A 10,217-nucleotide genomic window follows, 5' to 3' on the forward strand; every position below is an offset into this window, starting at 1 on the left:
CACTCTTGTCCTGCAGACTTTGCGGGTGTTTGTCTTGAGAACTGCAGAAGAGCAAGGTCTTTATGCAAACTCCGCACCAACACCAACTCCGCCTGCGTGGTACAATGCTAGCTGCCAGGACAGGGCCCTGGCCCTTAAAGCACCCAGGCCCTTAAAGCACAGCACCCAACACATACCAATTCCTGCCTTTAAAGGCCCACAACTCACCTTTGGTTTTTGCGTAATGAGAGGTACCTTCTCAGAAAACAGCTGAGTCCACAGCTCAGCATGCCTTTTTTTGTTGTTAAGGTGCAGTTCAATCTTGCAGTGGCAACATAGCATTCCTAGTACATACAAGGGTTATTAGAATTTGGCAGTAATTGGAACTAGGTGACTCCATCAGCAAGTTATGGATGAGCTTTGTCAAGGAGCCCAAGTAATAGCGGTGCAGACCAGCACAGGTGTAATGAGCTCTGCTCCTCTGCATCAGGGATCCCGATCTGCGGGATGTCACAGCCCCTGAGCACGAAGCACTCCTGGACAGCACCCACGAGGACATGGCGATACATGCTTCCCATCCAGACTCAGAAGATTTTGTATCTGGGCTTGACAGAGGAAAAGTCATTTCAGTTGTAATATAATGAGTTGGAATAAATTCTTTTTATTCTAAATCAGTGTGCAATTCATTAAAATTGGAATCCTGTTCAGCCTTGGCTTTAGATGACTTACGAAATGATCTGCATTTCCACTCTGTTCAAAGGATTTGCTCGCACAATACAAATTTGCCTCTGTCAGAGTCAAGCTCCTTCAAGGCAGCTCATATGCTGTGCCAGGGGCACACACAGAGAAGATGCTGCTGTATCCGTCTTCTGAATATCAGTAGGAAGCATTGCCCTTTCAAAACCCTTTTCCCTGCAACTCCTTTCCCTCTCCTACCTGATATTTCCACCCCTGAAGTGTTTCAGTACCGCTCCCAAGGCTACAGGAAGGTAATGTAGCTCCCAGAGAAAATCCTGGGTTTCCATTGAAGTGAAGGGGGGCTACTGAAGTAAACGCCTACCACTCTGTAGCACAGGTTTCATGTAACAGTGAACCACTCCTGCTTTAACAACAAGCAAGTTGCTAGCAGAACAGTTCTGGGGACTGTTGAGATCAGATAGACACTATGGGATAAGGCCATTCAAGCAGTACGTGAGAAGTACATAGAAGAGTAATTTCCTAGAGGTTTCAAGATTTGGAAAACCTGTACTTTTGTCACCTTTCCCTTCAACATCTATTTATGTCTATTTGCATGAGAGATTAAAGAAACGAACCAAACAGGATCAAGCGGAAGGTGTTTTGTTTGTTTGTTTTTGTAATAAAATAAAATAATAACTCTACTGGATCAATAGTTCTTGAAGCTGCACCATGTGCTTATTTTTAAACAAAGACTTTATATTGCTGGTCACTGTACTTACTCTAGGAAAAGGAAGCTCTTGGGAAATCTGCCATGACTTTCATAGAAGCACCACAAATGAGGTCATTCAGTCAAGGCGATCAATTACCAAAAAACCTCTCAGAAGTTCAAAAATTTGGTTCCTTTTCTTGTTCTGTGCCCACATGTCTTTCACAGTCAAAGGCCAGTCACATCAGTGCGAAGTGCTGCAGCCCCTAAGCATCCTATTAAGCAGTGCAGGGATGGCCAGCCTTTATTTGCATATGGGTTTCCAGGATAATTATTCAGTCCTGCGGCCCCTGCTTGGCTGCTTCCTTCCAAAGAGCTCTTCAGAAGAGGGCTGCATTCCCCTCACTGGGATGGAAGGTAAGGGTGCAGAAAGGCCTTGCTTGAAACAATCACATGAGTGGGCTGGAGTAGAGGCCCTAGATACCCAACTCCAACATTTAGGGACCACGGGTACTCACAGTACTGATGCTACTTTGTCATCAGAAGTCCCAGAAACAGCTGCAGCTGGAAGAGGGTGTGCATGTGCAGCAGTGCTCAGCACCCAGGTACTAGCTCTCACTTAAGCTGGAGGGGTTAGCAGTAACGTCATGGTCACCACCTCGCTCCAGAAGCACCCCCTTGACACAGTGAAAACTCAATAACTGAAGTTATTAAGCAGGTATTCTTTATTACAGCGCCAGGTGCGTGGGGGATCGCTCTGCCTAACACACACATACTTAGGGTTACTGGCAGTGTGCTTATATTAGTGGGACAAGTACATATGCATTGCATTTCCCATCTCTTGCATATTCATCAAGTCTCTGAAGAATCATTAACATAGGTTCTCGCCCCTATCTGCAAGCATACTGGAGTCCTTGGGTGGTTGTCCAGTGTACTCTGGTGATCTTTTGATGAAGGCCAGAAGTCTTCCTCACTGCTAAACTCCTGACCCTTCCTTTATTTGACAGACTTCATCAGTCAAACCAGTTCTTTCTGGTTTCAGTATCTGTACATACAGTCTTTTACTCCCTTATCTTTGGGGTCGTTAACATACAAGTGTGCTAGCTATGACCTAGGAATCAACATCCTTTAACTTGTTCCCTGTCTCACCCTGAACCCCATCATCTCCGGCAGGCCCTGCCAAACGAACAAGAGGGAGCAGGATGCCCTGGAAGCCCGTCCTGACGCAGACCAACCACCCATCAGGGAGTGCAGACTTGCGGAGCGCTGCGCCTAAATAACAGCTAACAGCCTCGGCATGCCTGCAGCCAGAACTCCAGGAACTGCTTCAGTGCTGCAGGACCGGAGAGCAGGGGGCCTCAAAACCTTTGCTTGCCTTTAGAAGCAGTGAGAATCAGCCATGTTCTCTCTGGAAGAGGGAAGGGCAAAGTATGTTTTTCTTCCTTTAAATGGTGCTTGCACTACAGTGGCGTGACCTAGGATTTGAGAGAGCCAAGCTATGCTGATGTATCCATAACGAATGTGCTAATGTTTTACTGTTATCACCACTTAACAACTGACAACAAGCAGCCCAAACACTGCAGGGGGGGTATGGCACACCTTTATAAATCATGCAGCATCCCCAAAGCTGAGGGCACCCCTATATGCTGTGACAGCTTCACAAGGGTTGGCTTGCACTGTCCAACACGTGTTCTGAGAGTGCTCTCTGTATCTTTGCAGTAACGAATGCTGATTACTGAAAATTAAACATTTATGATGGATGTTCAGGCAGCAATGAGTTTAAGCACTCATCCACTTCCTTTGGTTACTGCATGCTGATTTGCTTACGCAGGATCAGAGAGCCTGTGCCTAGCACAAAGGCTGCTGACAGCACACATACGGAACAAAAGCACAGTAAATTTTTTACAGGCTGGCTCTCCAGCAGCCATCAGCAATGCACACTGAGCTGTAGCATCATGACAGGGAGCCTCGCTGCAAGCCAATGCAGGGACCCCATCGCAGACCAGCACTGACTGACAGCCAAGGTCCTTTCTGCAGCACATCTGGGTGGGTGCTGGGTCACCCTTGGAGCGAGGGGGAAAAAAGGAGATGGTGTGGGTCACCCTGCTCCCCAGAAAGCCCATGCGGAAAAAGCAAAGCTGTGTAAAACAGCAAAAAGCTCCAGCGCAAATACATGCAACAGCTCGGAGGTGTCCTTCAACTTGCGAATATGCAGGACTGCCAGCCGCCACCCCAAGCCCATGGAGCAGCACTACTGGGGTACTTGAGCCCCACACCCCGCTCAGTGCCCCCATCGCAGCATGACAGGTAACACCGTAGGGCAGCTGCTTTCCCAAAATGTTTTCAGGTAAGTGCAGCTTCCTGACACTACCGGACCAAGAAAAACAAGCAATAACCCTACATGCTTAATGCAGGGACACACCTAGCTTCTGACTTCAGTACAAGTGAGTGGTGGGCTGAAGTGCTTTTTCCTAAATTAATGTCCTTCCCCCAGTCTTGTGCAATGAACTTTATTCCCCTGGAGAAAGCAACAAGCCCAGCCTCGCAGTGCTAGGCCATGTCATGACTAACACTGAGGGATCCCAGCCCAAGTAGATGTTTGCAGGAACGCAAAGACCTGTCCGTTTCACAGCTACAAAGGCAAGGTCTGTCTGTTTCTTTGCTTCTAACACAGGGAGTGCATGCTGAATCTGATTTTTGTGAAATGAAAATTCCATGACATTGGGAAAAAAAAAAAAAAAAAAAAAGGAAAAAAATAGTTAATTTCCTTCTCTTTCAAAGAAAAAATCAGTACTATGACAGGGAACTTCCTCAGACATACAAATCTAATCTCTGGGAAACTGAAGGGAGATCATGAAGAAGGCTGTGAAGAGTGTTTAGAAGAGGTAGGGGACCAGACTCAGGGCCAATAAGCCGTGCTGGCTGCAGCCACGCTCTCCTGCTTAGTGAGCAGGGCTGTGGAGTGGGCACCACGCAGAACCAAGCAGCGCTCACGGGAGAAGTGGGATGAGCAAAACAAAGCAGACATGGTGTGCCTAAAATGGGAAAGGATTTCATTTTCCTTAAGAATGCTAAGTTATGTTTGGGCTGGAGGACAGAAAGGAGGGAGGGATGGAGGAATAGGAGAATGATGATGAACCATGTGCTGCATGGGGAGTTCAGATCTGGCAACTCATGTGCATGGGGAGTGAGAAGGAACATCGCTCCTTCCCCTTCTAGAGGAAGCGCTCATGAGAAATGGCTGACTGAGAACATTAGGCTCCCCATCCACCACCTATACAGGCACCCTTTATCAAATCTCCAGCAAAGTCCCATTTCTGCCTGAGAGCACCAGTTTAAGAGGGGAAGGTTTGTGATTTAACACCGTGGTGGTGCTTTACCTATGTATAAAACAAACACACGTATAAAACATGCGTGGCTTTGTCAGTGTATCTAGATGGCTCAGCTGCTTGTAACTCTAGGCACACCTGATTTTTCCACGTTCAACACTTCAGGTGTTCAGGGCTGTGCACAAATTGCGAAGTGCATTTGCCTTGAAATGAGGCACCTATGAAGTGCTTTACCTTGGGCACCCATATTCTGTCCCCCTCTTCTTCTGACTCTCTTGGTTGTACTTTGTATTGCTTTATGCCCCCAAGGCTTGAATCCCACTCCATCATGTGGCTTCCCCATTATCCCAAAAGGTGTACCCAAAACAAGAGCAAGATGCAGAAGAGTTTTCCCTGAAACAGATGCTTTCCCCAGATGTGTAAAACCAGCAATTAGAAGCCTTGAAGGAATAAACCTCTATGAATAAGCAGAGCCCCTGTGAAGTCAAAAAGGTTCTGCCTTGGCCTCAGTACAAACAGATGGCTTGTGGGGTTAGAGACTCAGCTGAGATCTGAGGACAAGTAAGCATATCTAAACACAAATGGTGAAGAAATCAGAAATAATAAATACTATGGAGCAGTAAATTGTTGAGCAAGAGTTTGTGTTAAATACAACAGTAAGTGACCATTAAATAGAAAGTCATAATTTATTTTTTTCCAGTGGGTGACTTATTTCTGTCATGGCAAGATTCTGGCAAATATTTTCAGCTTTTGTACTTAATTAGAAAATGCTATTGTGTTGTTTTTCTTTTGTTTTATTGTGGGAGGTTGTTTGTTCCACACATGCATACACACCCATCGCGAGTAGTAATTGCTGCTTGTAGAAGGAAATGCATAGAGGCATTGGCAGAACTGCCTGCAGGTTATAACTTTTGCAGACCTAAGCGCAACTGGCCTTGGATCAAGATATTTCCCTTGACAAATGTAACACTTGTGCAAAATTATCCATTATCAGCCACACTCTGGTCAGAAATAACTGGCACAAGGAAGGTTCTTAGCAAAAGCCAGAAATTCCTAGTAACATATTGGCCTAATTACAGCTATTCTAGACTTACTGAAGTCCTTTTGAATGGAAACAGCCCTTTCGTTAGCTTGAACCAGCATGTATATTATCTTCACATTGATGGGAAGGTTAATGAAAAAAGGGTATTTTTTGCAAGAAGCACGTTTATATAGCCAGCTGGAAAGGAATAGATGCTCCATCACATCTAGGGAAGAATTTTTATTTTTTATCTTGGGAAGAAAAGGGAGGGACTTTGTCATCTCAAGCACAGGAAGCAGGTATGGCATGAGCTTAAAGGAGAGAAGCAACCACCCCCCTATATGTTTCAGCCATATCGCCATTACGGGGCAGCTGGGAACCGAGGTTAGCACAAGCAAAAAATAGCCACCTGCCAACAAGGGCAAAGCCTGCCTCACCTGATGCCACAAGCCCACTGTCCCTGGGGGATCCCAGTGCCAATCACCTCTGGGCGTCCCTCGACAAGCACTGCGAAGGCCTGGGCCACTGCTGCTGCACTCAGCATGCTTTATATATAATGATTCATGTTTGTGTACAACTGGTACTGCACAGACATGAGCAATTCCAAGGCACTCAATGCTTCTAGTTTGTTGCAGAAGTGGGCATAATGAAGCTTAATAACAGGCTGCATGACAGATGAATGTCTAGTTCAAGCCCACTTATCTCACAGCGTGACAGCCAGGACCTCACTCACTTGCTTCGCTATGTTCTTGGCAGAATTTTCTGTGTTTCTTGCACAAAGCTCCAGGAACACCTCCCAGCACAGCCTCACCTTCACAGTGCTCTTCACCTGGTCTTTGCTTTTAACCCTGCCTTCAAGTCATAAGCTTCAAGTCAACAGCAGAAGTGACATTAGTTGGGATATTAATCCTGGCTGCTCTGCCCTGCGGAGCTGATGCCAGCAGTGCAAATCCAGGGTACCACTGGCAGTGTCACCATGCTTTCTGTAAACCTGAGTGCATGTCCCCACTTGGTGCCAATGCCCCCAGCCAGTGCTGCGTGCCACCCTGGGGGCCAAACATGAACAACCCTGCTGTGGGTTGGGGGACATCTGGATGCTTCAGTCCAGAGGTAATCCAGCCTAAAAGTACACTGCACTTTTCCACACATACGTGGTACTTCAGATGTCTCCTCAGCATAACTGTACTTGTGGTATTTCTTTCAGCAAGCTGGCACAGCTGAACTGGAAACAAGAGAGAGGCTGATGTCTCTGCATTCCTTGTGACTGCAGGAAACCACACAAGTCTCTTGCTTTCACTTCCATTAAATCTCATTTGTGAAACTGCCGTCCGTTGTTCTGCTTCAAACCCAAACTGCTGCCACCTGGCAACCAGCCTCCCTTTTCCTCAGCACTCACTGTGCCCTCTGCTGATTCCAACCGCTGTGCCCTGGGAGGGTCTGCACAGAAGTGTGAGTGATGTGCGCTGCTTTGGAATAATGCCATGGTGTTGTGAGGTGTTCAGACTGCAAGTCTCTAAGCTCTTCCAGTGAACAAGAAGCCCTGGTATTTGATGTTTAACCTCACAGGAATGAAGGCTCCCACTTTGCCTATTTATTCTCATGCCTTCACAATCTCCTGTTTAAGCAGGAAAGGTGGACAGGAAGACAGAAATTCAAACTCTCTCCGCTGTTTCCTTGCTACCAGTTCAGACTTTTTAGTGGACACAGAATGCTGAAGTCTCAGCCTTGTCCTTTCTAATTTGTATCAGAGCAGGGAACAGGGTCAGTAACAGCCTAGAGCCAAAAATTACTTTGGACAACTCTGAAATATTTCTTGCCTTCTAAGCATTTGTTTACTCTCTCCTCTCCTCAGGAGGCAGCTTCAGCTTGAGTCAGCCAAAGCCAGTACTGCCAGGTAGAGAGCACGGCCAGCAAGGGGACCGGCTTTTTCAGAGAGGTGCAAGGCCAGCACCTGGGCAAGGGGACACATAAGCAGGCGGTGAGACCCTGCAAGGAGAGCGGCGACACAGGGCCCACTCCAGGCCTGAGGCCTGCTGCATCCCGGCCAGACATGTAGCATTGCAGCACACTGTGCCTGCCTGCCCCTGAGTCCCCAGGCCGAGACGCACATCCTCACCCACCCGGAGCTCCTCCAGCCCACCCTCAGCCTGGTGCCTCCCTGCCTCCACAGCCCACCGCCGCTGCCTCTGCTTCTGACCCCCACTTTACCCCAAGTACTTTGTCCCACATGTGGGTTTGAAACAGACAGGATGCTTCAGTGCGGTCCAGAGCATGGACTGCCCGCTGTTCACAATGCCCTTCCTCCACCCCTCCTTGTAATGCTGCCTGAACCGTGACCCCTTCCACACATTGCCAGGTGCCACTGCCATTATGGCAGGCTACGGGCAGGAGGATGGTCCTGCACCCGCCCTGCCCTCTACCTGGCCTCCGCTCCCTGAGGATAGCCCAACCTGTAGTGGCACAACTGCTGTGAGCTCTGCTGTACGCATGCCATCACTGTGGGGATTTGTAGCCCGCAAATGAATCTCTGCATTTAAACTGTCCCAGCGCATCTGCACAGCAACTCTAGTACTCTTTAAGCTCCCTCAAATTTCTAAATGCATGAAGCTATTACAATCTCTCTGTTTTTTTTTTTTGTTGTTGTTTGTTTGTTTTACATTAGGCATCCCATTAACTATTTCCTTACTTTGATGTAATCAGCGTTTTACATTATGTGGAGATTAATCCTCGATAATGAGGCCAAATGGCCTGTCCTTTCCAGAGCAGACCGGCTTCAAGTGCAGGAGCCCTGTGTGTGAGGTGCGACAGCCATCGTCCCCTTTGGGCTGGGGAGCAGCCCTGACCGACTGGGCCCAGCCTCCTGCTTTCATCTGCTGGGGCATGGCCATCTGCCAGCTCCCCGCAGCAGCTGCTGACACACATGGACAGGTAACAGCTCCTCAGGGCTGACAGAACCTGCCTTCCACCCTGGCCTCTTGTCTCTCTGCTCCTCTGTCTCCACTTCAAACACACTGAGGCACAGGTTGCACGGGTGCAGACAGGGTAATTTATTCGCCTTGGTGCCAGTGATTTGAGTCTACTCTGACTGCCTTTGAACCTATTCCTTTGCAGAGCGAATATTTGCAAAGCTGATGTATAAGACCACCTTATGGAACAAACTTTTAGAGCTGCTTCTTTCTGTTCAGCCCACCTCCATCTATGCAGGATGAAAGATTATTTGTTTTTCTAAGTATAGGACCCCAAATTTTGTTGAGATTTTTCCTTTAAGTTTACATTCCAGACACACAAGGTATCTGCGCTCTTCCCCATCTCAGTCAAAACAGAAACAAAACTATTGTTTCATTTTTCCATCTCAACAGTATCATCAGCAAGGTACTTAAGTGCTTAGGCTGCCTTGTCTTAAGTAAATATATTTAGCAAATCAGAGTGAGTTACATACTGCAGACATCCATCTTTTTGCTCTTTGCATATAAAAATGAAACTATAAATTTACATTCCAAGACTGCAAAGTGAAAATTATATACATAACTAATGGGAGGGAAATTAGAGTAATCCTTTACTCTGATAGATTAATGAATGTACACTAAAAGGAAATTCTTGGGGATGTAAACAAGTAGCATTCACTCAAATGAAAAAGATGATTGCTGCAATCTATCTTGCAACCCATACCCAGTACAGCAATACTGCCGAAGTAAACCACCACTGAAATTAGCCAATGAAAACCTATCTGAAGACAACCTGATTCCGCCATTGTGGCAGCCAGATATCCATCTGCACGTGCCTCCCCCCTGGGGAAAATTGTTTGCACACATTGCAGAAATTGTTGTGGTCTCAGTCTTTAACAACAACCTTTAATAAAGAAACAGGTGGGGAGAGATTTTCAGGCGACAAATAATGCAGCTCCCCCAAATTCCTGTGGTGCTTTTACAGCTGATAGGTTTGTTTGGTTTTGTTTTTTTGTTTTTGTTTTTTTGATGGTTTGTTTTTTTACAGATACCTTCAGGACTTAAGCACAGTTCCTTTGCAAATCAGAACAATGTAGAAAAAATGGCTAAAACAGACTGATGTCACCTCAGGACAGAGTCAGCTATGCCTATGCACAATATAAACTCTACGTATGTTAAAAAGAATCGTTTTCACTCCTCTCTTTGGCTGTATTCCTGCTTGTGCCTTGTGGGATGGTACTTTGGCTCTCTGAGACACCATGACACTTCTGGTGTGAATTCAGCCGTGACCAGTGACAGCCCTGGCTGCCTCTGGGAGACAAAGCTGTAGTCAGCTCTCCCCATCTGGTTACACCACAGTGTAACCTTTACTGCTTCCCTTCAGATTTTATCCTGTCTCTTTCAGACCATTTCTCCAGTTCATCATAATACCAGAATAACACTCATCTACTTCAAACATACCCAAGGACCTTCAAAGCTTAATGTTTCCTGCACAGCCACCAGGTCCTCGATGTTATCTGCTAATGGCTGGAAGGCTATTTAATCCAATTATTCAGCTA

The 10,217-nt window shown here is 46.7% G+C and overlaps 1 protein-coding gene across 3 annotated transcripts in view; it reads right to left on the minus strand.

Annotated features, from left to right (window-relative positions):
- LOC118164978 (sodium/potassium/calcium exchanger 3-like) overlaps positions 1–10,217 on the minus strand; it is a 284,302-nt gene that overhangs the window by 173,777 nt on the left and 100,308 nt on the right. The gene's annotated exons all lie outside the window — the stretch shown is intronic.

Source organism: Oxyura jamaicensis, chromosome 3 (assembly GCF_011077185.1).
Source record: "Oxyura jamaicensis isolate SHBP4307 breed ruddy duck chromosome 3, BPBGC_Ojam_1.0, whole genome shotgun sequence".
NCBI lineage: Eukaryota > Metazoa > Chordata > Aves > Anseriformes > Anatidae > Oxyura > Oxyura jamaicensis.